Below are 25,842 nucleotides of genomic sequence, written 5' to 3' on the forward strand. Positions count from 1 at the left end.
TATACTGGCTCTTAACGTTTGGAGGCAGAAAAGCTTTGGTTTGAGTCAACTGGGCAGCTTAACTAATACAAATGAAGAAGGCTTTATTTCCTGGGTTAATGGTATCAGCCCCTCCCAGGGATGCAAGGATGCCAGTGGGGGAGGGAATTTCCCCGAAGGCAAAACCACAGGGTGCTATTTTGAAGGAACCTTCTAGAGGGGGATTCTGGTCTTGAGGTTGCTGGAGGTTTACGCTTCTTCTGAGAGATGATCTAACATGAGATAGTGCCAGGTGTCTGCGGCCAAGCTTCGGCCACAGTGCCATCCCCACCCAGGACCAGGAACACGATGCTGGTGGTTAGGCAGTTGTGGAGAAGCCCTGTGATCTGCAACTATGGGGGCGGAGGCAAGAGGGAGAAAGGGGACCCTGGTAGTGCTCTGAGGTCCACCGCTTGCGGCCAGAGGTTGCCCGACAGGCACAGCAGAGACGTTTCAGTGCCAGAACTTCCAGATCATCTAATGCATAGGGATTTTACCAACCCATACTAAACCTGCCCGTTCCCCCTGGTACCTTATGGGCCTGACCTATGATGAGATCGGGTGTCCTCTAATAAAATGTCACCTGATGATTCATGAGGATAAATAATGATGTGTGGTTTTTGATATTCAGAGATGCTTGTCCTTTCGTCAAACAGGAAGACAGCTTTGCTTTTCTACTGGCCCAGGCCCATGGGTTTCTAAGCCCTTTTGTATCCTGGAACATTTTGTGTGAGAACTTGGCAGCAGAAGGCCTGGCCTCAGTGAGTGAACCTGGGAGCCCATGTGTACAGACTTCCCAAAATAGAGACACAAAGAGAGCAGAGGCCTCCTGGGCTTGGCCGGCTTTCTAAGGCAACAGAGGTGTTTGTGGTCAGTTTGAAAGAGCATCTGAACACCCCTAGACCCTACAGTATTAATTTCCTGGGGCTGCTGTAACAAAGTCCCCATGCTGGCGGCTTTAAACCAGCAGAAATTTATCCTCTCAAAGTTCTGCAGATGAGAAGTCCAAAGTCAAGGGGTGGGCAGGGCCGTGCCCACTCTGAATGCTGGAAGGGAGAATGGGTTCCAGGCCTTTCTCGTAGCTTCTGGTGTGTCAGCAATCCTCGGCATCCCTTGGCTGGTAGATGCATCATTCCAATCTCTGCCTCTGTCTTTACACGGTGTTCTCCCTGAGGGTCTTCAAATCCTCTTCCCTCTATATGTGTCTGTGTCTCTTCTTTTCTTATATGGATACCAGTCACATTGGATTAGGAGCCCACCCTACTTTAGTATGACTTCATCTTAACTAACTACATCTGCAATAAGCCAATTTCCAAGTAAGGTCCAAAGGGAGCAGGACCTTGTGGGGCCCTCCTGGGTACAAATCCTTTCTGTGTTCTCTGTTTCTTGTTTGTAAGGAAATAGGCTTCATTCAGCCGCCTTGACCTTCCCTGAGTTCCAAAGGGCACATTCAAACAATTGCTAATCAGGGAAGGGAGGGGATGCAGAAACAAGGGAGGAGCAGTCAAGAAACAATAGTGCAGGGACTTCCCTGGTGGCACAGTGGTTAAGAATCCGCCTGCCAGTGCAGGGCACGTGGGTTCGAGCCCTAGTCCAGAAAGATCCCACATGCCGCGGAGCAACTAAGCCCATGCACCACAACTACTGAGCCTGCGTTCTACAGCCCGTGAGCCACAACTACTGAGCCCGTGCGCCACAGCTACTGAAGTCTGCGCACCTAGAGCCCGTGCTCCGCAACAAGAGAAGCCACCGCAATGAGAAGCCCGCCCACCGCAACTAAAGAAATCCCGTGCGCAGCAATGAAGACCCACCACAGCCAAAAATTAATTAATTAATTAATTTAAAAGAACAAAAAAGAAACAATAGCGCAGCCTTGGGGCAGGGTCCTGGTTCCTCCTCAAGAAACATACATAACAGTATCTTTCAGCTCTTCTGCAGGAACTAAGGCCCCACCCAGGTGAAGGATGGTGACTTCAGGCTGAGGGTAAGGTTCCTGGAGCACTGTCCTGCTACCTCACCACCAACCAATCAGAACAAAGTCACACACCCTGCAGCCCTCACTCCAAATTTTGCCTGTCAAAACTTTTCCCCAAAAACCATTGGAGAGTTTGGGGTTTTTGAGCACAAGCCACCTATTCTCCTTGCTGGGCCCTGAAATAAACCTTTCTCTGCTCCAAACTCCGACGTTTCTGTTTATTCGGCCTACCCCTGCGTCAAGCACACACACTTGTGTTCGGTAACAAAAGCCCCGCCCTCATATTTCGTCTAATCCTGATCCCCTCCCAAACACCTCATCCCCAAACACCATCACACTGGGGGGGGGGGGGGGGGGGGGGTGGGGCGGGCTTCAACATATGTGTTTTCAGGGGACACAAACCTCCAGCCCATAACAGACGTCAACATATCTTTTGGGGATGCCCTGGGTACCCACCCACCTGAGCAGCTACAGGGATCAGCAGGGACAGTGGTTCGAGGTCTCTGAGCTAAATCCTCCAGTGGGAGGGGAGTCACAACCCCTAACATAGTGTAACAGGGAAGAGCTAAATCGGACTCCATGCTGGATCTCTTTCTTTGACTTTAACCTTTGCTTTTTGTTGCTTTTGTGATTATAATGATACATGACCTGACTCAGGGAACCCTGCCCCTCTGCCTGAATGTTAAACCAAAGTGCCTTTGTTCAGGGAAACATCCTGACCCTGTCCACCTGTGGATAGCTGCAAGAAGGAAGAAATTAACACATCCCCTCCCCAGGAGATGTTTTGCAAGACTGATGGCCCTTTTTACTTTACTTCCTCCCCACCTCTCCCTCTCTATTCTGCCTTTTTACTTTATTTCTCTCTCTGATTCTATAAAAGAAACTGGCATCCAGACCCTGATAAGATGGTTATTTTGAGACATTAGTCTGTCATCTTCTCAGTCTGCCGGCTTTCCGAATAAAGTCATATTCCTTTCCTCAACACCTCGTCTCTGATTTACCGGCCTGCCATGCGGTGAGCAGAACGAGCTTGGACTCCGTAACAATAGGAGTTGGCCTCCTCAGATCAGTCCTTTAATGATCCAGCCATTCGATACTGAAATCTGCATGGGGTGCACCCCAGCCTTTGGGAGGAGCAGGGCTTAATCCAGGAAGGTCATCTCCCTGCTTCTCTTAGGAAACAGCACCAGCTAAAGCAGAGGGATCTGTCTCAGGGGAATGCCGGTGCAGGCAGTGCTCCCAGAAGCTGGTACAGTCTCCTCGATTGGAAACCACCCTCGGGGGCACAGCCTGGCCAGACTAACTGATTTCCCTCCTCAGAGGCCCCGTCACAGACCAGTGCCCTGTCCGCACTGTCCACACGAGTACTGCCTGTTGAGGGGATGCTCCACAACTATCCACGTCATACTGACAGTCCCTGCCCACGGCCGCCACCCCGGAGATCACGTGACGGGGCTGAAGGCCTTCCCGAAGGATGGGCTCTCTTGGCTGGGTCTGCTTTCCAGCCCTCCCTTCTGCCCTCCCTCCCCCAGACCCCAGGTATTTAAGTAGGCGCGTCTTTGTTTGGAAACACTGTGCTCGCCCCTATTAATAATACATCGAGAGGCGCCCGTCTCCAGGGAACTCCAAATGATTCGCAGGCACTATCTAATGAGCCCTCACCCTAAGCCCTGCTCCAGCAAAACCATCAGGGGAGCAGCGGCTGATTCAGAGCCGCGAAGGGATGGAGACCTCCCTGGAGCGCTCCGCGAGAGCAAAAGGCACAGTACTTACTCAGGAGGTGGAGTGACACGACTTCCAGGGAAGAGACTATTGTAAAACTCGCCCCTTGCTCCCCCCAAACTGGGAAACTGGGTCGAAAGAACGTTTTACAAAACCCCAGAAGGGCATTCCTTTACTACCTGTACAGGTAAGCCACCACGCCGAGGACGCTGCCATATGCCCGTCAGGGCCCTCAGGATGAATACCCTTGTCACACACTCACTCTCTGCTCTCCCATCACTGGGTCCCCACCCACCCCTATTACCACCTACCGAAAGTGGGAGGGGGAACTGGAGGGGAGCAGTCAGTGTGACCCATTGGGGGCGCCCATCTTCCCCTGAATTCTCCCCACCTTCCCACCTCACATACTGCCATGTCTAAAGTACACACAACAGCCAGAGTGCTCGAGACCCATGAGGTTAGGCCCCCCAGCCTCCCCCCAGAGAACCAAACGGGCCTCGCACACATGCTGGCATCCTGCACGTCCAGTTAACTGATTTACCCTCGGCACCTGGCTCAGTGCCTGGTTCCCACCTTGAAAGTAGTCAATGAATATTTGGGGATATATAATGGGAACACTAATTCCTTTATCCTCTCAAAAATCCTCAGTGGAAGATGGGGCTGGAATTTTTATCTGCACTTTACATATTACCAAAATGAGGCTGAATTGACTGGGGGATTTGCCTGGGGTCCGACAGCTCCCAGGTAGCAAAACCCTGAATGGAACCCAGATCTTCATGCTTCAGGAAGCAACCTTCGCCATCATACCATGTTCCAGCCCACCTGCCCCTCTTGGAGAGTTCAGAGTCCTCACTTTACCAAAACCTTTACAGAATTAAAACTATATATCATCTGTGAGGAAATAGACTGCTGACACAGTGTGAAATAAAAGTACAAATGAGAGAGAGGAACATTTTCCCCCAGGAGACTATTTGGAAAATCAGAACCATTTCTATCATCCTACATTTGCGGAGAGTAGCGTAGGGTCAGGTTGGTGAACAGAAGTCCAAAGGCAGAGTCAGCAATTGCCTTCCCAAAGCTCATTCCAGAACTGACAAGTGTTGATGTTAAGGTTTTACTTAAGTAGAAGTCAAAGAAAAGTTACAAGAATTCTTACACAGCACACAGCAGTTACAAATGTGCAATGTACTTTCACATGCATTATTTCATTGGACCACATAAAGACTCCGCATGATGAATACTGTCATCCCTATTTTTATAGTTGAGAAAACCGATGCTCAAAGATTCCTTGCCTAGAGACGCAGAGCTGGCAAATTTCAATCACACTCCAGCCCAGGTGCTCGGCCTCTAAGTTGGTGCTCTTTCCAAGTGTATCACAGCCACCCCTTAAATCCTTCTGTTACAATTGCAGAAGTATCGCCTTGAGTATTTGTTGATGACCTATCTGCATCGGTTCCTGCTGTGTCAGACGTCATTGCTGTTCATCAACACAGCTCTCCTCTCTGTCCAGGCCTGCAGGTGGACTGCACTTTCCTGCCCCCTTGAAGACAGACATCTAGTTGGCTTGCTTTCCCCAGTGAAAAGTGGGCAGGAGTGGTGCCTGGCGTTTCCAGGTGGACACATGTATCTGCTGGCGCCGGTCTCTCCAGCTCTCCCCCGCACCACACTCACAGCGAAAGCTCGTGCCGAGACTGAGCCTCCATCAGCCTGGGCCTGGGAATGACCCCCCTGAGCAGGGCCTTCCTGTTGGATCTGCATCAAATTTGAGCAAGAAATGTCTCTATTGTTTCAAATCACTAAGATGGGGGGTTTGTTTACTACTGCAGCATAACACGTTCTGTCCTGACTGACACGCTACCCAGAATTTCCTTTGGAGAATCTGCCCAGCATCCAGGAGTCTTGGGTAGGACTGAATCTACCCCCAGATCTAAGGAATAGACTCCGATTGGCATCTAGCAATCCCTAAAATATTATCCCTTGTGCCACAGTGCTTGGTTTAAGTATGGATGATAACCTAGGCCCATGCCAATCAACTCTTAGTATTTATTTAGAGCAGTTCAGGGACGAACCAACCCGTGTGAAAGTAAAACTTGTTCAACGACTATGGAAGCAGTGCTATCTCTCCCTCGAGGACAGCAAGCCCCTAATGCTTTGGATGACCGGCCTGCCAATGAAGGAGCCCTGCGTGAGGACAAAGGTGAACCAAGGGCAAACGCAAAACCTGCAGATTGTAGACAGAAAGAGCAGAAGCCCAGCCGGCGCTGGACCTTTCAGAGATGAGCCAGGAAGTCCCCTATTTGCTAAGCCAGTCCAAGGTGAGCTTTTTGACTTGAAATTTAAAAATAACCGTAGCAGACAGTTTCAAACAACTCCCTCCTCAGAATAATAACCCACGGATATAATGATATGTAGATATTAGAGGTGTTTCTACAATCAGCCCTGCATCTTTTGGGGGCTTAAGTTTTGACTTTTGTGAGGTTGTAGATATTCCTTAGAAAGGCAACAGAAGTGAGTTTTAGAGTCAGAAAGGATTTTAAAGAACATCTGGTCTAACGGCTCATTTTATAGATGAAGGGCTGAGGCACAGAAGGTGCAGTCACACTTCCCTGGACATCCTGCGCCACCGGCTCCCACTGACCTCTGACCCCACGGGTGGTAAATGGTGCATCTCAGGTCATTCTGGGGATTAAAAGCAGGTAACGTGCGTACAGCTCCCAGCATCGGGCCTGGCACAGTGTGGATAATCAACAATGGCTGACTGCTTTTTATCAGTGACTCACATTTTAGTATCGAGGGGGGTATAAATAACTGACAGTCCCCTATCAGTTATTAATAGTATAGAGAGACCTCGCCCAGAGCCCGGAAGGAGCCAGGCCCTTGAGCTTGACCCAGTAAGCAGCCACGGCCATCTGCAGAGAGGTGGGTTGACCCTGAGTCCCCGCCTGGAACTTGGGGTCATTCAGGGGCGTGAGTCAAGCACCCTGGGTGTCAGAGTTCCTTCTCACGAGGATCTGGCACTCGAAACTGTGTCCTAAGGTGACAGAAGGTGACCAGGCGTTCCGGAAGAAGCCGAGAAGCCGTGTTGCTGAAACTTTGAGAAACATGGGGCACTTGCTGCTCAGAATAGGCAGTCCCTTCACAGAGAAGTGCTGAGCACAGACACCCAGGGGCCCAGCCCCCAGGAGACAAGGCAGAGCAGGCCCAGAGTAGGGCCAGCCTTGTCAGTAGCGCCTGCGGGACACTCCTGAGCGCTCTTGGAAACACCTGGTAGAGATTCCGCAGGGCCTGGAGGTCCTGGTGAGCCTGCAGGACAAGGGCCCATGATGGGGGAGTAGCTGCAGCAAGTCACAGGGGCCTCACATCTACCAGGGGCTGCAGAAGCTCATGGAGACATGGGCCCCAGCGTGCAAGGCCCAGCCCTGACTTAATAAACAGCAACAGGAGTGGAGCTTCTATCTCCCGGGAGCACGCAGCTCAGAAGGAGGAGAAAGACTCCGTCCTAGTGAAGCCCAGGCCTCCGAAAGCAACTGTGATCATTGCCTGTCTTATTAAAATCCAGCCCTGCAGAAGGCTTTTGTTCTTGGGTCCTGGTGTTCTCAGGTCTTGGATTAAATGAGCTAACTAACGTAAGCCACCCCTTCCCTGTTCCTGGCACAAAATGAGCATGAAATAAATGGCAAATAAATGGCAAATTCCCTGCTTCTCTTCAAAGTGTGAATCTCATCTGAAGATTAGTGGGACCACATACACTCAAAGGGTCATCCGAAGAGCAGAGGCTCTTAGGTGCATTCAGGGGTTGGAGATGGACCCTCTCCCTGTTAGCTGTGTATCTTTCATTCTCTGTATTTATAAGCTGGACATACTGTAACCCCTAGTCGACCGTACCCTTCTCACTGCGAGGATTAAATGAGATGGAGAAAAGGGAAAGGGTTTTATCAGACACAGAAGGGCTGAAAGGCCTTCACCTTTCCTATCAGCCCAGTGCGTCTCTAAGGTTGGTGCACAGAAGCTGGCAAAGCTCCTTCCCTGGTCCCGTCCTCTCTCTAACAAACACATTTTTTTAAGGAACAAATTCATGGGACTTACCTGATCTCCACTTTGCTCGCGCAAATCATTTTTCCAATCTAAATTCAGTAGCAGCTGCGGCAACTGTAAAATGACTTCCTCTTCTCAATACTTTGCTTCAGTGACAGGAAGAAAATGAGACAAACTGTAAGGGTGTGCTCCACACTTCACTCCATATTATATAAAACCCCGATACAATAATCCTTCGCAATTGTTTCCACAGTCAGATGGGCCAGAGGGCGGGGGGGTGGGGAGGAGAGCAGCAAAGCTGGGAAGCCCGTGATCGAGGGGCAGCAGCTCGAGAGGCAGTGCCCAGGAAGGGGAGGAGGAAGACTGGCCTAGGTCATAGGTCGCAGGTCAGGGTGGCCATCGCCTGCACCCCTTCCACAGCCACGTATTCTCACCCGCTGTCCACATCCTCTCTCTTCCTTTCAGCTCTGCAAGTCCATGCTTAGGAAGGTTCTAACAGAAGTCTGGGGTCTCAGCATGGAGTCACCATCCTCCACCTGGGTGAGGGCCTTCGTGCCTGCAGAACAACACAAAGACACACGTCAGATTATTATGTACATCCCTGAGGAGGAGCTAGGACTCTGCTTTCTCGCCGAACGGTTGTTCCTTGACTGTTTTTCCTTTGTTTCTACATTCCCTCACATCCCCAATTAGTAAGGGCTTGAATCGGCTCTTTGGACCTCTGGGAAGTCCTGAGAGACTAAGTACTGTTTCTACAAACTAGAGTGTGCGTTGGGGGGAGGGACACGCGTGGAGGGGCTTTTGTACCCGGGAAGGCCCCTTTTTTCTGTGATACTCCTCCATGTTGAAGGGAACAGGGGGTGGGACAAGAAAGGGAATGAAGTTTTGGGTAGAGAGATTAATCACAAACTCAGCAGAGGAACTTGGTTTTAGGGGGACTCCCGTTTCACCGCCAGCTTCAGGAGAGAAGGGCTGTTGGGTGCACGGGAACTCCCTGACATTCTTTTGACAACTTCCTATAAATTGATCTTTATTTCAAAATAAAAAGGTTAAAGTAAAAGGCACCAGGTTTTTCTCTCTGTTGTTAGAGCATCGTATCCTCCTTCTCCTGTAAGCCTTCTAACGCTTGTTCATTCTTCAGAATCAGCTCAAAGCACACACTCGATAAATGTTTGTTAACTGAGTGAACGAATGGTCCCTGTTATTTCTGTGATAAAGAAAGAGGCCGTGGAATCAATAAACCAACAAAATTTAGCAGTTAACAGCATGCACTTGAAGTCAGGCTACCTGATAGAAATTCCAGTTCTATGGGCTCCTCTAGCTGGGTGACTTTCTGAGTTTAGTTTCCCCAGCCCCAGTAGGAATAGTACTGACACCATAGGCTTGTTGGAAGGATGAAATGAATGCACTGTGATACAGTAGGAAATAGACATTTCATCTTCTCCCAGGCTCCTGACACAGAGCTTCTAAAGCCTTTGGAATTTCCTGAGTGATAGGAGCTTTTCTGGTTATTCCTAATAAACCCCTTTCAACCATACCTGAGTTTATGCTAATGAGGTGGCATTTGGTGAGCCCTTAGATAGCCCCGGGGATGGGGGCTGATGGCCAGAGGATTGGAACTCTCAGCCCTACCCCCAACCTCCGGGGAAGTAAGGAAGGCTAGAGGTTGACTTCAATCACCAACGGACAGTGATTTGGCCAATCAAGCCTGCATAACAAAAACCCCTAAATGATGGGTTCTGAGAGTCTCCAGGTTGGTGATCACATGAAAGTGCTGGGAGGATGCCGTGTCCCCATCCCCTGCCTTACGCATCTCTTCCATTGGCTGCTCCTGAGTTGTGGGTTTTATACTAAACTGGTAACAGTACTTAACTTTTCCTGAGTTCTGTGAGCCATTCTAGCGAAGTATGGAACCTGAGAAGGGGCGGGGGGGGGGGGCGGGGAGGCGGTAGGAACTGTGATTTATAGCCGGTTGTTCAGAAGTATAGGTCGTAACCTGGGCCTTGCAGGTGGAGGGAGTGAGGCAGGCAATCTTGGGGGGTTGAACCCTTAACCTGCAGTGTCTTCACTAACCCCAGGTGGTTACTGTTAGAACTGAATCGAACTGTAGGATACCCAGCTGGTATCTAGAGAGTTGGAGGGTTGGTTGGTGTGAGAAAAAAAATCCCATACCTTTGGTGTCAGAAGTGTTGGGAGTGGAAACAGATGAACTTAAAGTGCTTAAAATAGTGCTTACACATGTAGTAAGGTCTCAACTCAGTTACTATAATTTTTTTTTTTCTTTTGGCTGATCTGGGCAGCATGCAGGATCTCAGTTCCCCAACCAGGGATTGAACCCGTGCCCCCTGCAGTGGAAGCACGCAGTCTTAACCAGTGGACCGCCGGGGAAGTCCTTTGGTTACTATTATTAACTGTATGTTGCCTTTTCTGACCTGTCTCCATCCTTATTCCCATCCCTACCCCCCTCATGAAAACTCCAAACATCCTGCGCTACCCCTGAACCCAGCATCATCTTATCCCGTGTCCCATTTACCTACTGCTGTGCAACAAACCGCCCCAAGACCAGTGGCTGAAAGTAATGACACCATTTTTTTTTGCTCATGAATCTGCGTTTGGACAGGCTCGGTGAGGACGGCTTTTCTCTGCTTTTGCCGGCATCAGCTGGGGTGGCTTGGAGGCTGGGGACTGGGATCTTAAGCCATATTCACTCACATGCCCTGTGCTAGACACAGGCAACAACTGGGACCGTCACTGGGGCTCTCGATCAGAACACAGGCCTGTGGCCTCTACAGGCGCCTTGGGCTTCCTTATGGGGGCTGAATTCCAGGGACAAGTGTTCCAACAGGAAAAGAGCCAGGTGGGAACCATATCACCTTGAATGACCTAACCTTGGAAGCCACACAGTGTTACTTCCTCCAGTCTATTCATTGAGGCCATCACAAAGGTCCTCCAAGCTCAAGATCAGAGGAAATAGACTCCCCTTTTTTTTTTTTTTTTTTTTTTGCGGTACGCGGGCCTCTCACTGTTGTGGCCTCTCCGGTTGCAGAGCACAGGCTCCGGACGCGCAGGCTCAGCGGCCATGGCTCACAGGCCCAGCCGCTCCGCGGCATGTGGGATCTTCCCGGACTGGGGTACGAACCCGTGTCCCCTGCATTGGCAGGCAGACTCCCAACCACTGCGCCACCAGGGAAGCCCTAGACTCCCCTTTTGAGGAGGCAGTGGCAGGATCTGAAAAAGCATGTAGGACCAGAAATAATACTGTATTAGCCATGTCTTTTATTTTCTGTATTCTGATGCTTTGATATCTGGGGCCTTGCTGACCTTGGAGAGACTGCCCTCCCAGGGTTAACCAATTCCTAGAGATAATCAACAACTTACCCGCAAGTGCACTTTTCAAACACACACCAGCCAATCCAGAGCCCATACCCAACCATCCCCCTTATCAGCTCTCACACTCTGGGCCACTGTGTACCTGCCCTAATCACCCCAGGGCCTGGTACCAGACCATGAGGGCAGCCCCTATGCCCCAGCGTCTGATGAAATCATTCAAACTAGCCACTCATAAGCCTGTCTTTCCTGCCTCACGGTTCCTTCCCACAGAAACCACTAGAAAGGCTCGGACCCACATTTTCTCTCTCCCTCTGCCATCTTGATGACACTGGTGCTTTCCCATGTGGCCCCTCGTGGCAGGGCTCGCACCCTCCTCTTGGAATCTGTGAGTATAACAAACTCTCTTTTCAGTGGTAACTATCCCCTGATCTCTTAGCTATGCCTCAGATTTTCTATTAATATACCATATTTTAGAACAAATACTGTGGCCATTTGGGGGAAATACAATCTTCCACACTCTGTATTATAGTTGATTATGTACTTGCCTTTCTCCTCACCTTGACTTTGTTCACACAGAAAACAGACCTTTCTTTTATCTCCTTATCCCCTGTGCCCAGTACATAGGAAGTACCCGTTAAATGTTTGTTGACTGACTAGCTGACTGAATTTTTGATAGCCACATACCACCTTTGTCCTCCTTATTTAGTGTCCAAAGAGAAAGGATTCTGCAAATTCCTTGACACACCCTCTGCCACAGTGGTTGCTTGCTCAGGCTGTTCTCTGTCTGCTCCGCCATGCTGAAGCACACGCACCCCAAAATCACAGCTCCTGTCACCTCTGCTTCGTGAGGTTTCCCGGGATAGAACAAGCCTCCTCTGAGTCCCAGGGGTTGGACATGTGAAGGCAGGGTGGGAACCCCTGAGGTGAGTCTCATCACCAGAAGCCTGCACTGGCAGTCAGAACACGGGGAGAAGCTGGTCTCTGAATCACCTGCAATTGTGCATGCACACAGCTGGAGTACCCCTCATCCCGGCAGCTCAGTCACGCTTTGTGAAACTAACTTAGGGAAATTTCTCCAGTGCTAAAATCTCCAGGTAGTCCCCACAGCAAGGGAGTCATGCCCCCCAACTGTCCCCATCCCAGAAAAGTGGACAAAACCGCAAGACTCTGCATAGACCCCCAGGACAGCACCTGGATTCGCTCTGGCAGAGGGGGCAACAAGCAGGAGAAAGGCGAGGGGATGCTCCTCCATCCTTTGGGTTTTTGGTCCATTCTCCCACTCCTCCTGTGAGGGCAAAGGCTTCGCAAAAGCACCAATACATTCCTCCTCAGGCCCAAACGGTGCATGTGGGGAAGAGAGCACCTTAGAGTGGTTTATAGCAAGGCGGGGAGGTCAGGAAAGACGCCCCGCACCTCCTCCGCCTGAGTGTCAAATGCTGGAATCCATTTGACAATCAACAAAATCTCTGGGCTTCCCTGGTGGCGCAGTGGTTGAGGGTCCGCCTGCCGATGCAGGGGACGCGGGTGCGTGCCCCGGTCCGGGAGGATCCCACATGCCGCGGAGCGGCTGGGCCCGTGAACCATGGCCGCTGAGCCTGCGCGTCTGGAGCCTGTGCTCCGCAACGGGAGAGGCCACAACAGTGAGAGGGCCGCCGCAAAAAAAAAAAAAAAAAAATCTCGTTTTATTCCCTAACAGAGATGAGATTTAAAATGCAAATACTCCTGAGAGAAACAACAAATTGGCTTAAGGTCAGTCAGTGCTTAATCCGACAAATAGCCCTGCTTTGCGAGCAGATTGATTGAGGGGCCAGAGGGGAAGCAGAGAGGAAACCCAGGGGCAGGTAAGGAGGGCAGAAGAGTGACTCTCTGCTTCCTTCCCGAGGAGGCTTCCTTCCTTCTGCCAAGACCTTGTCTAACCATCTTATTCAGAGCTTTCAGTAGCTGTCAGAAAAGCCATTCCAGCTCACACCCACTACAGCCCTCAGATCCCATTCTCCAGGTCAGCCAACTCACCTGAGGCGTCTGAGTCCTTCCCTTGCTCAAAGTTCTCTGCAGAAAAATGTTTTTCTCATGCATAGAGGGTACAACTTTTCTCAGCCAAATTTCAATTTTTTTTTTTTTAAAGAAGAGGTTGGGGGTAGGAGTTTATTAATTAATTTATTTATTTTTGCTGTGTTGCGTCTTCATTTCTGTGCGAGGGCTTTCTCTAGTTGTGGCAAGCGGGGGCCACTCTTCATCGCGGTGCGTGGGCCTCTCACTATCGCGGCCTCTCTTGTTGCGGAGCACAGGCTCCAGACGTGCAGGCTCAGTAGTTGTGGCTCACGGGCCTAGTTGCTCCGCGGCATGTGGGATCCTCCCAGACCAGGGCTCAAACCCGTGTCGCCTGCATTAGCAGGCAGATTCTCAACCACTGCGCCACCAGGGAAGCCCCCAAATTTCAATTTTTAAATGCGATATCATTCACAATACCCCAAAAGTGAAAACCACCCAAGTGTCCATTAACCGATGAACGGATAAACAAAATGTGGTATAAACATACAATGGAATATGATTCAGCCTTGAAAAGGAATGAAGTTCTGATCCATGTCACGTTATGGATGAACTTCTAGGAAATTATAGTAAGTAAAATAAGCCAGACACAAAAGAACCAAAATTATATGATTTTACTTATATGAGGTGCCTGAAGCAGGCTAATGTATAGAAACATTCCACTCTAGAGAGTACAGTGTGGTTGCCAGGGTTTGGGGGGAGGGAGGAATGGGGAGTCATCGTTTAATGGGTACAGACTCTCTGGGATGATGTAAAAGTTCTGGAAATGGATAGTGGTGCTGGTTGTACAACCATGTGGATATACTTAATACCCCCAAATTGTATACCTGAATGTGGCTAAAATTTAAATTTTATGCTGTGTATATTTTACCAAAAAAAAAAATTTAGGGCTTCTCTGGTGGCGCAGTGGTTGAGAGTCCGCCTGCCTATGTAGGGGACACGGGTTCGTGCCCCGGTCCGGAAAGATCCCACATGCTGCGGAGTGGCTGGGCCCGTGAGCCATGGCCACTGAGCCTGCGCGTCCGGAGCCTGTGCTGGGAGAGGCTGGGAGCTCCCACAGCTGGGAGAGGCCCGCGTACCGCAAAAAAAAAAAAAAAATTTAAGCAATTACCGCTCTCCCAGGCTATCACTTGTCTTTTCCCCTGTGCTCTGTCATTGGCTGATTGAGCACCACCAAGCTGGGAAGAGCCGTGTCCAGGATCAAGGAGAGTCCGGCGAGGTGAAACTTCTGACCACGGAGAGGCCAGTTCTTATGCCAAAAACGAAGGCTGGTCTGTTTCCACACTATCCCAGAAACACACCTTGCGCAGCCTCCCCTCTGTTACATCAACACTTCCATAACCACCTTTTACCCACAAGCTCAAGTTCTAACTCCTTAGGCCAGAGTTCGGTACCCTCCCATCTGGCTCCAGCCCAACCTTCCAACTTCCCCCTCACTACCAACCTCCACAAACTGCTCCGACTGTCTGGCCTATGCCCCATTCTCCAAACACACCTTACAATTATGCCACTGCATCTCCTGCCCACGTTTCAATGTCCATCCTGAGCCCCAGCTCCTCAGGGGTCCCTCCTCAGCCGTTCCCTTCCACGGAGACACAAGCCCTTCCTGAACTCGGGGCTCACGGCATCCGTCCCTTTATTGCTCGGTTATACAACAGAGGCACTGGTGGTGGTAATTAGATTCTGAAGATTCAGGCTCTAAGGAACTTTAGGAGATTATTTCGTTTGACTCCTTTAATACATAGCGAGGACACAAAGCCTGAGCAATGACTTGCCCGGGGCCTCGGCACGCCTTAGTGGCAGAGGAGGGAAGAGAATCCCTGTCCTGATATCAACTCCATCCTCTCCTTCGTAGCACCACGTGGCCTCTTGGAACTATTTTAAATGCGTTAACCTCACTGTTGTCCCCAACAGGGTTTCGAAGCTACGCCAGGGCAGGCAAGGACCACACTCCTTGTCATTTGTGTCCTCACAACACCCAGCACTACGAGGAATGCAGGATCTTAGTTCCCCGACCAGGGATTGAACCCGTGCCCCCTGCAGTGGAAATGTGGAGTCTTGACCACTGGACCGCCAGAGAAGTCCCGAGCACGGTCTTAATAATAAGTCCATGTTGAAACCATAAAGGTGTTACTAGGTCATCCCCTTAACCGCTCTGGCCTAAAATTTCTTTTAACGGTTTCTTAAGAATAAGATCTTTTTCTGCTCTTCCAGTTTGGAATCTCTTCCTCATGAGTTTTCTAAGAGTGAGTTAGGCAAACCAAAACAAAAGCACGTGGATAATAACTGAAGAAACATAGCCAACTTTTGCAACCTCAGAAGCACATTCAGTTTACGTCTTAGCCTGAACTGTGGACCCACCATAAGTCGAACCAGACATACTTGCTCTCATTTTATCTCCACTTTGCAGGCAGAGAGCAGCCCTGGGTTGGTTCACTTTGTCTATTTCCTAGACCATTACTCCATCGCTCTTGCTGTCTCGGCTGTGTGGGCATTCTCTCAGGTGGAACATACAGAGGGTGCTTCTCCCTCCACACAGCTCTTAGAAAGAAAAAAGGAAAAGAACAAGGAAACACAGCTTCACCTCACTCGTGATAGAGACAGAACCCTCCTGGCGGGCCCGGTATCATCTGCTTAGGGGGTGAGATTGCAGATGTCTCATTACCTAAGGCAAAGCCTGGATCTCCTCCAGCAAGCGAGCTCCCCTTTCTGGGAGCCTGTTCCCTCCTCCAACCTAATGGAAGCCATCAGAGCAGGATGTGGCTTTTGGCATCACAGACCACAGAACCCAAAGGTACTGGCTGCAGGGAGGGGGCCCATCAGCACGGGGGTTAGATGGTGAGGGGGAGAGAAAGGAAACCTGGGGAAAAGTTCTGAACGCTGAGTAACTTTGGAGAGGAAAGATGAGGGAGAGAGACCCAGATCCATAATTACAGAAGCCTCGTGCAAAATTTAATTAAAACTTGGGTGGAAACAAACACCAGAAACAAGTGTCATTCATTACCTTAAAACACCAACGAAGGTAAACGCTGCCACAAACTCAGGCAAAGAAAGGGAGCAGGCAGGAAGGAGGGGCGATCACTCTAGATATCAAGCAACTCGAATTACCCTGAAGGCCCCACCAGACACGTGCATTAATCACCGTTATCCCGGCTGCACACCCGTACGGCGCGCTCCAAATGACTTCAGCCCATGGAGCACGCTGGACTGGGCTGGACCGGGCTGGACGGAGGGGCAGGGAGGCAGACCCAGGGGAGCCCAACTGGAGGCGGCCATGTGGCACCCCCGGCTCTCCCCAGCCAGGCAGGAGGAGAAGCAGGAGAATTAGATTCGGGCAGGTGAGGGCAACGCCCAGCTCTCCGGCCAAGTTCCTTCCTGCTGTTGCTTTTTTCCTGCATAACAGGCTTCAGGGTGATTCTCAAGGATTGGGCGAGCAGGTCCAACTGCTAAACCCTTGCTGTTGCTGGGTTTCTCCTGTCCTGAAATTCAGAGCGGAGCGCGAAAGAGAGCAGGAGGGAATGGGATGGTCGGGGTGGGGGGGGGGGGGGGGGGGGGGGGGGGGGGGGGGGGCGGGGGGTGGACGTTGCAGTGGGGTGGGGAGGGGACAAAGTGAGCCTTTGACTTTGCTTCCTGTGCGGCCCGGGCTCTGTCCACCCACACGTGAGTCCCCAGGGCTGCTCACAAGCTGAGCCTCTTCACAAAGAGGGACTGGAAAGCAGCTCAGCCTTCCCGGCTGGGAGCTATTTGCACTTGATGAGAAATTTCAAGTGGGAACCATCTGAGTCTGTGCCTATGTGAACGAGAGTGCATTCGGAAGGAACAAATGATTTACTAGCGGGTCCTCCACAAAGTCTCCTTCCAAAAGGGAAGGAGCTTCTCCTCACCCAACCTCCACTCCCTTATCATTAAAACCTTGAACGGGTAGAGTCCATTTGGTCTCCCAAGCCAGCCTGCAAGGGAGTCACAGCTAATCAGGCGACCAGCTCAGGTCCTCCAGGCTTTCTCTGAGTACAGAATATGTATAAACTGGCCAAGTGGACTGCAGACCACTTTGATGTTAAACAGAGGGAAAACTCCAAAACAGCTAAAAACGGTATTCCTGTTGAACTCCTCGTGTCCTCTCTACAGAGCAAATTGAAAACTCACACAGCCGAATAACGAACGATTACCATTTCAGACACTTAGACCCAAGTGTTTCCTGGAAGAGAGAATGGCCAGTCTCGCCCTCTGCGTTACTTGCTCTGATTAGAGGAGACTGTCTTTTGAGCAGCTGCCGGGGCCGGATGCCGTAAGATCTCAGCATACGCCACCTCACTTAATCCTTGCAGAACCTCTGCGAGGTCCATATTTTCATCCCATTTTGAAGATGGAGCAACGGAGCCGTTAAGGAACACGCCTCATATATCTTGGCCTATAATGGGGTTTCACACTCTGGTCTCTAGGGTTCCAGAGACCTCCCTGGAAGACAAAGCTTGGCTTGTTTCCCATTCTCATGAATGAACTCCCCTTACTTGGGAACGAGGTGCTTTAGGTGGTTGACATAAGTAAACTTTTCGGATATCCGAGACCTATCCCTTTAAAGCCAAATCTTTTTAAATGTTTAATCTGTTTGAAATAGAATTTTTCTCAAATATTATTGTACACTCCCATGGCTTACAAAAGAGATCATTCCTAGGAAATGTCCAGAGGAATGATTCCTGGGCAGGTAGGAATTCCAGCCTTTAGGTCCTCAGAGATGCCAAGGAAGGGCTATCTCTTGTGAGCCAAGAGGATGATTCCTGATCAGGTGGGGAAGAGGGGTGTGACCTGGGTACAGCCTCGCCCCCGAGGAGTAAAAGAGACAACCAGGAAGATTTTCTGAAATGGAGTCAGAAAACCAGCTATGGATCAAGAAGTAAGAACCTTGTAAGAAGATTCTGGCATCCGTACTGTCCCGTTCCTTCCTGCTAATAAATGGTAAAATAACCTCCAAAACAAAACAAAAATTTTTTTTAAAAATTAAAATGTGGGGCTTCCCTGGTGGCGCAGTGGTTGAGAGTCCGCCTGCCGATGCAGGGGACACGGGTTCATGCCCCGGTCCGGGAAGATCCCACATGCCACAGAGCAGCTGGGCCCGTGAGCCATGGCCGCTGAGCCTGCGCGTCCGGAGCCTGTGCTGCGCAACGGGAGAGGCCCCAACAGTGAGAGGCCCGCGTACCGCAAAAAAAAAAAAAAATTAAAATGTGTATGAGCCAAAATGTTAACAGTGGTGATAGCTGGGTGATGTTATGAACCTCATCCTTCTTCCTTTTTGCTCCAAGCCTCCATTTTAACTTAGATCAGAGAGGTGGATTGAGTACTCAGCTTTCAGGCAAACCTTGTACCCAAAGAGCACGTGGAAGGGAAGACGACATCCGACTCCCAAGCAATGTCACTGGGATCATGGATGTTATTTTGTTGTGTTCATACGCTGTGTCCATAAACCCGGACAATGGGGAGGTTTTGGAGTCAGGAGGAACCTACTTGGAATCCGAGCTCTGCCACTTAACTAGCAGAGTCACCCAAGACACTTCACTTAATCTCCCAGCCTCAGATTCTCTGTCTGTAACGTGGGACAAACGTTACCTACTTCATGGGATGGTCATGAGATTCAATATTTCATTCTGGGCACTTTTCATTCAGGGAATGAATATACTAAAGGAACAGATGCATTCATGAGAGCAACGTATTTTGCCTACGTTTACAAAGAGGACACCTTCACCTGCTACCCTCTCACATTGTCAAGTTAGACTTCATTGAACCATAAAATTCATGGTGAGATGAATCTACTCCGGACACCATTGTAAAGACTAGTAGCAATTACCGAAGTGCCAAGAGAAACTGTAAGTGTCCCTGTGAGGCTGGTGCCGCAGCGTGAGGCCATATTAGGATAAAGCTACCAGGCAGAGAATCAATGTGAGTTAAGCATCCAGTTAAATGTATGCCCTGAATGCTTTCACAGGTCTTAGCTCACTCCATTAACAGAATAGCCTCATAAGGTTGGTATTATTATCCCCATTTTACAGAAAGTTTCAACAGCGTCCCACGGTCACAGAACTAATAAGTGGCATAGCCGAGATTCATATCTAGATCTCACTGACACCGAAATTCCTTCTTTATACGTTGTTTCATGTTGTTATGTATTTTCATAATCAGCTTAGTTACGAGATTTGTGTTAATAGTACCCAGAGAATTATTTAAGGCTAGACAATTCCAAGGAAGTTTTTCAACGGTTTATGACCCATGGATGAGTGATTCTGAATATTACTGGTGAAATGCAATTTCTTCCTCCATCTGTCTTCCTCTTTCTGGTTGTGTCTCTGTCCCTCTCCCTTCCCCCCCCCCCCCACTTGACAGTATTCCCATCAATATAAAGAAAAGATTATAAATCTAAGATATTAGTTCAAACTTGTTTTTTCAATTTAATGTATGAGAAAGAGAGAGAGTGTGTGAGAGAATGAGAGTGACAGAGAGATTATAAAGACATATCCTTTAACTTCTGTTTACCCTTGGAATTTATACCAAAAACCATTTACCCTAAGGCTAAGGTCATACGTGCGACGCTTCTGCTGGTACTTTAGCCAGTTTCCCAATCAGTGTGTGGAAAGCCTGGGTCACAGTGGGGATGGTGATACCCTCAGACCTCAGGGCAGCCAGGCGGAGCCACAGTGCCAGAGTCCCGGGATGTGTCACCTCCAGCCAAGAGCAGCCTTTACCGACGGTTCCCTTTCTGATTGAGTCCCTCCAAACGAGAAAGGTTAGGAAGCTCTGCATGTCTTAGGTGAGGAGCCACACATCAGGCAGAAAAATCATTTGATAGAGGAATCTGAAACACTCCCCCGAAACCTCAGGTGTCCACAGAGGTCACTGATACTCAATCCTCTTCTGGGAAAAATACGGGATAGAGAAAGAGTCCAAAATCTAGACCTGGAATGTCACCAAACTCACTGTGTGTCCATTCCCTCTCCGAGTTGGACCTGACACTTTCCAACATCCTCCGTCATCCTAATTTCCTGCTGAAAACATCCATTCATGGTGAAGGGGCAGCTCAAGGGGAAAACACAGAGTCAGCTGTTTTCTCTTCTTCTTTAAGTAACTTAGTGGGAAACCGGCCATCTTAATGGAAACACAGTTTGACTGAAAGGTGCCACCATGAGTGATTGGTGTTGATTCGACCTACGTCTCAGCCTGCCCCACACATATTTTGTTCTCAAATACCCACCGGACACAGTGTGTCTGACATCGCTCTGGCTAATGCAGGTCTCCTGGAAGCTGTGGCATCTTATCTCCTTCCACACAGAGCCTCGGGCCTTTCCAGGGAAGGGCTGCTACAGTGGGGAATGAGAGCAAGATATGACTTGCTATTTTATCTTCAAACCGTAAACACCACTTCCGTGAACAACCATTTCTACAGCAAGCAGCTTACCTCACTCTCTGGACCTCAGTTTCCTCTTGGGTAAAACAGGAACAACACCCATCTCAGAGGGCAGTTGTGTCAATTAAACGAGGAAACCTCTGGGTCATGTTTAACACTGAATAACAGGTCGGTGGGCTCCTCCCCTTTCTGGCCTTGGCCAGAGTCTTCTCCACAGATGCTATGGCGTGAGGAGTCCCATGATGCCGCAAGTCATGCAGCCAAAGGATCCTGGACAAGAAAGGGTCCAGCCAAGGTCACAAGCATTTCCAGGAATGGGACCAGAAGCAGAGGTAAGACATTTCAGTGAGAGGGGAGTCAAGCTACACACTGAGCTACTAAGCCTCCAGCTCTTAGGCAGTGGGGACTCAGGAACGCTAGTCTAACAGCCTTGACATATACATTTTTTAATTCCACAAATTCAAATGAGATCGACAGTATTTGAACTCTCTCCACACATGCCAGGGAATAATTCATTTCAGGTTGGACATGTGTCCCTATGACTCCAGTATAGACAACAAAGCAGAGCAGAGATCAGAAGTGAATTTGGGTTATGGCTAATACAGAATACCCACTGAAACACTGCAAAACGGACTGACGTGCGCTGTTTCAGCTCTGTACATATGTGCTTGAATCTTCCTAAGACACTAAAACTAATGTTTAAATGACATATGTGTCAAAAAACACAAAGACGGGGCTTCCCTGGTGGCGCAGTGGTTGAGAGTCCGCCTGCCGATGCAGGGGACACGGGTTCGTGCCCCGGTCCGGGAAGATCCCACATGCCGTGGAGCGGCTGGGCCCGTGAGCCATGGCCGCTGAGCCTGTGCGTCCAGAACCTGTGCTCCGCCGCGGGAGAGGCCACATCAGTGAGAGGCCCGCGTACCGCCAAAAAAAAAAAAAAAAAAGAAACATAAAGACGCTCATTCTCTTTGATCTAGTCTCTCTCTGAGAATTTGTCATGAGGCAAATTCAGGGGCTCAAGCTAGAAACCTGAACATAACTTGGTGAGAACACTGCTGCAGGCCAGAAATGGGGACACAGTGAACCTCGGTCCAGCCGTTCATGGTGTTTTTTGAAATCCATATTATAACGTGAGAAATGCCTACAATATAACATTAACTGAAAAGGGGACCAAATGTTAAATATAAATCTGGTTACAACTCTTTTTAAAATAAGCACACGTAAATTAAAAATATTAGAAGGGGGGGCTTCCCTGGTAGTGCAGTGGTTAAGAATCCGCCTGCCAATGCAGGGGACATGGGTTCGAGCCCTGGTCCGGGAAGATCCCACATGCCACAGAGCAACTAACCACCACAACTACTCAGCCTGCGCTCTAGAGCCCGCGAGCCACAACTACTGAGACCGCATGCCACAAATACTGAAGCCTGCACGCCATAACTACTGAAGGCTGTGCGCCTACAGCCTGTGCTCTGCAACAAGAGAAGCCATGGCAATGAGAAGCCCGCGCACCGCTACAAAGAGTAGCTCCTGCTCGCCACAACTAGAGAAAGCCCACGCACAACAATGAAGACCCAACGCAGCCGATAAATAAATAAATAAAATCTATTTAGGACTTCCCTGGTGGCGCAGTGGTTAAGAATCTGCCTGCCAACTCAGGGGCCACGGGTTCGAGCCCGGGTCCAGGAAGATCCCACACGCCATGGAGCAACTAAGCCCATGCGCCACAACCACTGAGCCCACGTACCACAACTAATGAAGCCCGCGTGCCTAGAGCCTGTGCTCTGCAACAAGAGAAGCCACTGCAATGAGAAGCCCATGCACCACAATGAAGAGTAGCTCCCACTCGCCGCAACTAGAGAAAGCCCACACACAGCAATGAAGACCCAACGCAGCCAAAAACAATAAATAAATAAATAAATATTTTAAAATAAATAAATCTATTTAAAATATATATATATATATAAGAAGGGGGGAATTTCCTGGTGGTCCAGTGGTTAGGACTCTGGGCTCTCACTGCCGAGGGCCCAGGTTCAATCCCTGATTGGGGAAGAAAAATCCCACAAGGCATGCAGCGCGGCCGAAAAAAAAAAAAAAAAGATTAAAATATATTAGGAGCAACTATGCCAAACATCAATAGTGATTTTCTTTGGGTGGTAGAACTATTAAAATATTTTTCTTCTTTTAACTTTTGCTAAATGTTCTGGCTTTTTAAAAATTGCAGTGTTATTTACCTACAATAAAGTGCACAGATTTTAAATGTACAGTCAATGAGTTTTGACAAATATATATACCAATATCCAAAAAGAGTCCTCTGTGCCCCTTTCTTATTAATCTACCTCTCTGCCCAATAGCAACCGCTGTTCTGATTTCTATCTCCTTAAATTAGTTTTGTCTGTTCTTAAACTTCATATAAATGAGATCAAGTGTGTAATCTCTTGTATGTGGCTTCTTTCTCTCAAAATAATGTTTTTCACATTCACCCAAGTTGTTGGATTCCTTTTTACTTGCTGAGTAGTATTCCAATGAATGGTTATAACACATTTTGTTTACCCATTTCCCTGTTAGTTGACATTTGGCTTGTTTCCGATTTCTTGTAGATTTATGCTTTTATTTCTTTTGAGTAAATCTCTAAAAGAGGAAGAGAAGACTTGCTGGGTTCTATATATGAAAACAGTTTTCCAAACTGATTGTACCATTTTGTTCTCCCATCAGCAAGGTATGAAAGTATGAAAGTTCCGGTTGTCCCACATACTCTCCAGCATTTGGTATTACTGACTTCTAATTGTTTACATTATGGTAGATGCATGGTGGTACCTCACTGGCTTTAATTTCCATTTCCCTGATGACTAACAATGTCAAGCATATTTTCATCTCCTTATTTGCCATTGCTGTCTCTTCTTTTCTGAAGTATCTGTTCACTCTTCTTTCATCTTTAGTCTTGAGCCCCACTGGCCAGGCCTGCTCCCCTGCCACCTCCAAGGCATCAGCCCAGCTGGACCAGTGAAAGGCATCAGGGGTGGACATCCAAAAGAAAGCCAAGAGCTATTATCAAAATGTAGGGTGGGGATTTCCCTGGCGGTCCAGTTGTTAAGACTCCGTGCTTCCACTGCAGGGGGCACAGGTTCAATCCCTGGTCGAGGAACTAAGATCCTGCATGCCATGTGGTACAGCCAAAAAAAAAAAAATAGGGTGAATGGATCTGGATGGCCCCAAATGACAAATTCCCATCACATCCGACTTCTCCCCCAAGCCTCCATTCTGCCCCATTTAGGTCTGTCAAGACTGCAACCATCCTTCAAAGCCCAACCTAATCTCCGCATCCTCCAAACAAATTTTCCTTGTCCCCGCTTGCCTTTCCACCACTACAGAAGATTGTTTTACTCTCTCTTGTGGCAGTTCTCTTACTCCACAATTTATTACCAGGATTTGTGCACTTGGGTCTCGTTTGTCCTACCACATAATAATTTTTTGAAATCAGGGTCAGTTCTGCAGGAACTTGGCACCGTGTCTTATGCATAGCAAAGCACACATTCATTCATGCATCCGTTCAGCAAATATTTATGGAGCATCCCTTGCGTGCCAAGCCCAATGCTAGTGAATGGCATCCAACAATGAACAAGATAGACACAGTCTCTGCCCCCGTGAAGTGTGAAGTTTTATGGGGCATAGAAACAAGCAAACAGCCAAGAGCAGCTCGAGGTGGTGAGCACTCTGATGGGGTTGGGGGTGAGAGTTGGGGGAGGATACAGAATAATACAAGAGTGTACTGGGGGCAGGGCATGAGACCTGAGAGATGAGTAGCCGAGTGAACAAGAGTTCCTGGAAATGTATTAAACATAAAGGATTTAAATTAAAAATTGCCAAACGCTCAAGGAATGGTGACCACGGCCTGCCAAGCAAAGAGGGAGGAATTGAAGATATCTCTTGCCCATTTCAGAGATACATGCGATGGGTGTTTCAATTTGCCTCTGACATGCTTTCACACTGCGTTGAGATTTTTTTTTTTTAAGCAGGGAAAGAGCTGTTTAGGAAGGTAAGGAGCAAGAAGCCCCCAGCAGGAGTAAACTCCAGGGCACAAGCACCCAGCATGAGACCCATAGGCACATTTTCTGCTTGTGTGCAAAAGCGTGGGGAAGAGGGAGAGGCGGAGGAAAAGAGTTGGAAAAGAGGTTACAAATTGTGAAGAGAAATCATGGTGTTTCTTTCTTTCTTTTTTTTTTTTTTTGTGGTACATGGGCCTCTCACTGTTGTGGCCTCTCCCGTTGCGGAGCGCAGGCTCAACGGCCATGGCTCATGGGCCCAGCCGCTCCGCGGCATGTGGGATCTTCCCGGACCGGGGCACGAACCCGTGTCCCCTGCATCGGCAGGCGGACTCTCAACCACTGCACCACCAGGGAAGCCCCACGGCGTTTATTTCTAAATGACAATTCTTTATCTTCCTACTCCAGGCCTATTTGTTGACAAGCCATTCTGTCAAAGTGTGTTGGTCAAGGGAAGGGAGGCCCGGTGTTCTGGCGGTGCACTAGGCCTTGATCTTGTCTCTGTTGGAATCCAGGAGGCTCCCCTGTGAGCAATCAGCCTCCTAATGGGCAGGAGGCCCCTCTGGGAATGTGGATTTGACAAGGCTTGTCAGAGCTGCCAGGCTTTCTCCTTCTCCTGTTCCTGCCCTGGGAGGGGAACAGCTCCGTGGGCTACGCCAGTCCTTCGAGGACAAGAGCTAAAACCACAGCGAAAAGCTGCTCAGACATTAGCGGGGCAGACGCAAAAATCCGTCATATAAAAAAAATATCTGGATGAACAAAACAGGTACAGGCCAAGAGCACAGTGTATCTTAGGGCTGTGGGAACAGCCTATGGGGAACTCAGTAGAGTGAAGGACCCTCTCTCTCTCAGATTCCCTATCACCCAGCATAAGTGAACTAAAATTGCCTGAGAATCAAGCAGGTGGTAACGGCCTCTCTGGCAGATAAAGGTTAACTGAGGATAGACTTTCCCCTGAGGCTGTGACTCTGTCCTGCTCAGCTCCACAGTGGGAGAAAAGAGGTCCAGGGACAGAGAGGTGCTGCAGAGGAGCCCTGGCCTAGAGGAGGCCAGGTGGGTTAAAGGACCCTCCTGGACCCTGGGCCTTAGTGACGAAGGCCTGGCCTTGCGTCCTTAGCTTCCCCAGGTAGACCAGGGTAGCCAGAAGCCAGAACGTGATTTTCATAGGCCTCTCCTCTGACTCCTGTTTAGTACAAAACCAAGGAGGAATGGGGGGCAGAGGGGAAGAGGCAGAAGGAAAGTTCAACTGCCACATGTCAGCAGGATGGGTCCTTAAGGAT

The 25,842-nt window shown here is 49.2% G+C and overlaps 1 long non-coding RNA gene across 1 annotated transcript in view; it reads right to left on the minus strand.

The window, feature by feature from the left end:
- LOC113631765 (uncharacterized) overlaps positions 1-20,473 on the minus strand; it is a 353,230-nt gene extending 332,757 nt beyond the window's left edge. Inside the window, exons 1-3 of the long non-coding RNA XR_003437561.1 lie at positions 20,370-20,473; positions 8,185-8,306; positions 7,802-7,896 (exon numbers count right to left, since the gene is read on the minus strand). This is a non-coding gene — a long non-coding RNA (uncharacterized LOC113631765). The remainder of the gene's footprint in view (positions 1-7,801; positions 7,897-8,184; positions 8,307-20,369) is intronic.
- Between the last annotated feature and the right edge of the window lie 5,369 nt (positions 20,474-25,842).

This window comes from Aethalodelphis obliquidens, unplaced genomic scaffold (genome assembly GCF_003676395.1).
Source record: "Aethalodelphis obliquidens isolate GAN/ISIS:26980383/991018 unplaced genomic scaffold, ASM367639v1 scaffold34, whole genome shotgun sequence".
NCBI lineage: Eukaryota > Metazoa > Chordata > Mammalia > Artiodactyla > Delphinidae > Aethalodelphis > Aethalodelphis obliquidens.